The following is a 6,284-nucleotide window of genomic DNA, read 5'->3' as shown; positions in this document are numbered from 1 at the left end:
CCATCTTTGTTGGCAGTTAATTTGCATATCTCGCTGATTAGCCGATGGGAAGCGTAGCGGAGGTACGGTTAATTACCCTTTTTGTCTTTTATTAGATAGGATACCTTCTCTCCAACTAGTCTGTAATCTTCTCATGGAGACATAGGAGACCTGTGAGAATGGGCTAGATTTTCTACTAGTGTTTCCCAAAATGTGCACTGGAATCCTGGTTCTGCTGCATGTTAATCAACTCTTGGTGCTTATGATGTTATAAATACTGTTATGAATATTTTGCGTATAGACAGGCAGTGTTATTATTATATATATTTTGTAGATGAAGAAACTAATAGCTAATAAGTGGCAGTGCCAGTCAGTTTCCAAATGCAGGAAGTACTGTCCCAAAGGCCATGGTCTTCACTACCATACTATATTGTACCTCAGGTTAATATAGTGATTTTCAACCTTTTTCATCTCATGCATGCCATGACTTAATTACTAAAATTCTGAGGCACACCAAAAAATGCTATATTGTTTTGCCAATCTGACAAGAGACAGTAGGTATAAATTTGATTCATTCATACTGGTTGGTTACTATTGTGTTGGCTGTTGTCATTTTTTTAATTTGACAATCTAAGGGAAAAAAGGTCAGTGCCCCTGACTAAATAGTCAGGTGTTGCATGTTTTAAAAATTTCTGTGGCACACCAGTATACCTGTCATGGCACACCAGTTGAAATTGCTGGGTTAATAGGTATTATATGATATAAAATTTCAAAGACAAATGCCTAATTTAATCAGTTTGAACAAAATTATATCTTTGTTGCAGGGGGGTGCAGAGACTTCACATATGTGAATGCACATTGTGAATTTCCAAAAGGAGGATATAGTTAAATATAGTTAAATATAAATCAATAATCAATTATTATTGATTTCAGAGAGAAAGGAGAGGAAAAGAGAGATAGAAACAACAGTGATGAGAGAGAATCATCCATCAGCTGCCTCCTGCATGCCCCACACTGGGGATTGAGCCCCCAACCCAGGCATGTGCCCTGACCCGGAATCGAACCATGATGTCCTGGTTCATAAGTCGATGCTCAACCACTGAGCCACGCTGGCCAGACTGGGTCATAGTTTTTAAAGATTGTATGGAACACATTCTGTAGACTGGTAAGAATGTGCCATACATAGCTGGCTAGTTGGGAGACATGACTAGAGTACAGAGGGCCACTTTGCTCAGCTCTGCCCTTGGTAGAGACATTGGCATGGAGAAAACCTCAGGACCGGCTCCCCTGCCCCCATTAACCATTCTATTTAACTAGAGGCCCAATGCATGAAATTCATGCAAGGGCCTTGGCCCTGGCCCCCGCCCGCCGCCACTGTGGCCAGGGGGCCTCTGCAGCCTCTGCCTTGGCCCCCGCCCGCTGCGGCTTTGTCCAGAAGGAAGGACGTCCTGAAGGACGTCTGGTCTACTTAGCATATTATGCTTTTATTATTATAGATTCTCCCCTCAGAAAGACCTTTAAGCTCTAGCCAGGTAGACACTGTGTCCGAGTAGCATTGAGCTCAGCCAAGGACTAGAAAGTCTGAAAGAGTTTCCATCTCTTTGTGAATCTTTAGTATATAATCTCGTGTGGGTACCATGGTGATATAGTGTTTGCTGTGGGGAGAGAGGGGTTTGTCTGGATCATCCTCTTTTAGTGGTTTGAAGGGTTTCTTCTTACTTGGCAGATACATGCTAATTATGGCAAAATCCTGGAGGCAGGATCCTGTAGTACTTCTCTTTGCACTCCCAGCTCCTACAGAGTGCCTTGCATGACACGCTGTTTAATACCTGTCTTTTGAACAAATGAATGATGAGTAGATTATGCATTGTCACTAAGGTTATTGACAAATTGGGACATTTCCTGGAAGCCTGGAGCAAGGCTGTTCTAAAGACTTGGTTATATTTTTCTGCTTGTGGGATGGTCTGGGCCCCATCCTGCTCCAGGTACTAACTTGGCAGGATAAATAGCTGCAGCTGGAAGTGAAGGTTAAAGGGAGTTACCTGCTTCTCAGGAATGCCTTAGAATCAGATGCCTTTATTCATTATTTTCTACTGATTTGTACTTAGTTATGTGGCTTTTCTGGTCTCTTAGATGTCACACATCCATCTAGGGACATTCCCTACCTCTAAAATGTTGCTGAGAAGGTAAAAAATGTAGCTTAGAAAAGATGACAACACACCCAGAGTAGCAGGAATATTCTTCCATTGGGACCCAGTAGGTGATTAGCTCTGTAGCAACAAGTCAGAAGCTGAATTTGGGGACTCATAAACAGAATAATGTTATTCCTCATCTCTATCTGTGTCCAGGTCTCCCATAGTGGCTCCTGACTTTTGCCTCTTATTTCTACCATCTTCATCCCATCCCATAAGCAGACCTCTCTCTACAGATATTTCCTGAGTTGTCCATGTAATAAGGCATATTTTTCTTGAGCTCCAGCAAGATCGCCTGCTATATTCACCCATCCATCCATCCACCCACCCATCCAATATTTTGAACACTGACTATAGCAGGGGTGGGCAAACTTTTTGACTCGAGGGTTCTTAAACTGGACCAGAGGGCCGGAACAAAAGCATGGATGGAGTGTTTGTGTGAACTAATATAAATTCAAAGTAAACATCATTACATAAAAGGGTACGGTCTTTTTTTTTTTAGTTTTATTCATTTCAAACGGGCCGGATCCGGCCCGCGGGCCGTAGTTTGCCCACGGCTGGACTATAGGCTTTGTGTGACACTGGGGATACAGCGATGAATGAGACAGTCACTTTCTTCAGAGCTCACAGTCTGGCTTGGGAGACAGACATAAGGAAGATGTAAACAGTGCACAATTAAGAGTGAATGTTATGATGCATTGCAGACAAAGAACTATGGGAATATAGCAGGGATAGAGAGACAAGGGCAGAAGAGGATGACTCCAAAGACAATAAATGTTTATCACAAAGCTTAGGTACTGGTGAGCTTCTCTCAGATACCCTCTTCTGAAGTAGTGGTTTTAAATCTTTGTGTGTTTAGTAGCAAAACTGTCTTTTTAAATTCTACATGGACCACCAATAAATAAAATAAGGAGAGTGCCTTTGGCTAAATTGGGGGCGGCGAAGATGGGGGTGGTGGTAGCAGTTGCCAACCTTTCGGACCTCACGGACCACCAGTGGTCTGCGGACCACCGGTTGGCGACCACTGGTCTACAGAGCTCACTGCTTGGCTACATCTAGGCTTCTGAGCCCTGATCACTGCTCTTCCCAAGGTGATCAAAGGTGAATCAGTTCAGGTTGCTGCTGAGGACACAGCTTGGCCTCGGGAGGGCATAGAACCTACAGGCTTGTTACAGGCAAATCTCCAGGTGATTTTGCCATTTCCATTTAGGACACAAATGGATAGCCAGGCATTTCTTCTGGAAAAGAGATGGCTCAGTGTCATACTTAGATGTAGGAAGCAGGGATGAGTAGAGTGAGTAATCAGTTTCCCTTTCTGAGAATGGAGTTGGTAGGCCTCATGGCATAGGGCAGGACTGTGTGGGTGTGCTAGCCTGTAAGGTGGGCATGTCTTCAGCGTATAATTTCTCCTGAGGGGAAGAGCCTGCCCTGGAACTTGTTAGTGCAGAGATCTCTGCTGGAGGAGCTGTGGTTTCTGGTTGATCCTTGTCGGTAGTTGTCCAAGGAACTGAGGGAGGGCCATGGGGCTCCCTGGGGATGGCTGAGAGGACCCCTGGGAGGAGATAGAAGGAGACAAGGCCGGCAGAGGGGAGCTTAGTTGACCATGTCAGTAGATACTATCACTGCTACCAACTGGCCGAATGTACTGAGTGCTTACAATGTGATGGTCCTGGGCTAAGTGTTTTCTGTATCTAGGCTTAGCTAATCCTTATAACACCCTCATGCAATAGGCATTAGGTATTTTTAACCTCCATTTTGCCAGTGAGGAAATGAAGGCACCGAGAGGCTACACGGGTAATTAATAGTAGAGTTGGCATTTAAACAGGCAGTGTGACTCACCAGAAATGCTCTTAAGTGCCTTCTATATTTTTAAGACCAGCTTTGTGATGGAAGCATCATCCAGTGTCTCAAAACTGCAGGGTCTTACCTGGGACTTTAACTGTAATTGACCAGTTGCAGAACACAATATGTCTTTTATATTTATATATTTAATATATAACATATTTAATGTATATTAATATATTGATTTTTTAGTTAAAAAAAATGCTCTGGATGTAGGCAGGTAGAAGGTACCAGGCTGTTTTGCTGCCCTGTAGAGAAAGGCTAAAAGAAATGTATTTACCTCAAAGCGGCTCCCACCTGACAGGCCCTCAAGCTGTCCCTCTGAGCTGGGTCTGCAGGCTGTGATGGGAATATGTGGGTTTTCCCTTTTTGTTCCCTGACCGAGGCTTCGTGCTCTCCTACACATTATTGCCTTGGATGTGTTTTGTTTAAAAACGAGGATGCTTTCTAGCTATGTGACTGATGCTCAGGGCAAAGCTATGAAGAGAGTATTTCCTAGGGCACCTCCATGTGCAGCCAGCGCTTCAACACTGGAGCTCTGGGCATGTAGACCAGCGGTTTTCAGAATGTTAAGTTTTTTTTTTTTTTAAACCTCTCCCCCAATCCCAAGCTGCATGGCTCCAGCAATGCAGTCTTTCTAGACCTTTCGATTTTGCTACCCTTTGCTCTTTTTGTGATCAGTTTCACTAGTCTTTGTTTCTGTTGACAAATCTGTAAGTAGGAAGTTTGGGGTGGGAAGAGGTAGAGACTGGAAGATTTTCTGTGGATTTTCATTAATCATACTCTGTCCCTCATTAGATTTATTTTGTGAAGGATTAGGATGCCTGCGCCATTTTGCAAGTAGCAGTTTAGGATTTTTTTCTTAGAATCAAACATTAAGCAAGAAAAAACAAATCTAATATAAAACCCCAAAGCTAAATAAATCCAACATAAAATGCCATTCTGTGCCAACTTATGGCCTGTAGGAAAAATTTCAAAAATATTCCTTCAAAGGGCCAAGCAGCAGGCTTCCCATTTAAGCTTTGCAACTGTTTTAGGATGTCTCTCTCATATCACTTTGAAATTTTACCCTTCTTATCCTGAATGATCAAACATCTCTTGCTTTCCGGCGCCTTGCATCCTGAATAGACCCGCCACTGCTCCCCAGCAGGGGCTAGTTTTAGTGTCAGTCGTTTTGGAAAAGCATTGATGCACACCAGCATTATTCTCGGATATGTCTTTCTTTTTCTCTCTTCGGAGCCGCAAGAGGGAATAGCCAGAAAGGCAGTTGGGCAGTTTCTAGGTTAGGGCAGATGCTGGATGCTTTCCAGAGGCCTTTGGGCAGGAAGGATTGCTCTGTTCTGCCACCCGCAGCGCCCTGGGTAGAACGTTCCATGGACACCTGGAAGGGGATGGTTTTCCAGTTGTCTCTTGCTAAAGTGTGCTCGGAAGAACTCCCCCCACTCCGTTTTGATTCCAAAGTCAATTTATTGAACATTAAGTCATAAAGCCAGTGATATAATTTTAATGAAAAATATCCTGTATCACTCAAGACTGAAAAGGACAAAAATACCCCTTAGAAACACTGCTTTGAAAAATAATCACATTAACATTACACACAACAGTCCTTTCTTAAGCTTTATTTAAGAAATCGAGTACTATATAGTTCAATATATATAAGACACATCCAGTATTGTGTTCCTGATAGCAAGTGCATAGATTTTGTTAAGATATCACTTTCACTCGATATAAACGTTTTATGGTCATATGAAGATACTATTCCCAGTGATTTTGCCCAAGCATGAGAGGAGAGAACAGAACACAGCAAAAATAGTGAACTACAACAGAGATGAAGAACAGAAACAGCGCATTAGCAGAACAGTCGATTCCTGATAAGTGAATAAGCTGATTGTTTGGTCACAATTTTTTATTCACTTATCAGGAACGATTCACAGTCCGTTTATGCTCACTGTGTTTCCTAGCCTGCCAGCTCAGAGTCCCAGACCATGGACTGCTCATAACTGCTGTGGGCTGGGCAGACCTGTGGCTTCCACCAGCAAGGTAAACATCGACGGTTCTGTAATTTCCCAAGGTGGGCCGTGCATGCACCTTGCTAACACTGCAGCGGTGTTTTACAGAATCAAATAAGTATGAATTTAAGCAGTAGTCAAGAGTGCTTAAGGAAACTAGCATTTTTGTCCCTTTTGGAGAATTATTGTTTTTGTTGTTTTTTCAGAACAACAAAAAACTGGCTTTGTCTTCCCCTTCTTTTACTTAGCATGAGTATTTGCC

The sequence above is a fragment of the Myotis brandtii genome, unplaced genomic scaffold, assembly GCF_000412655.1.
Source record: "Myotis brandtii unplaced genomic scaffold, ASM41265v1 scaffold163, whole genome shotgun sequence".
Taxonomy (NCBI): Eukaryota; Metazoa; Chordata; class Mammalia; order Chiroptera; family Vespertilionidae; genus Myotis; species Myotis brandtii.
Note: the sequence above shows the minus strand (reverse complement) of the source record.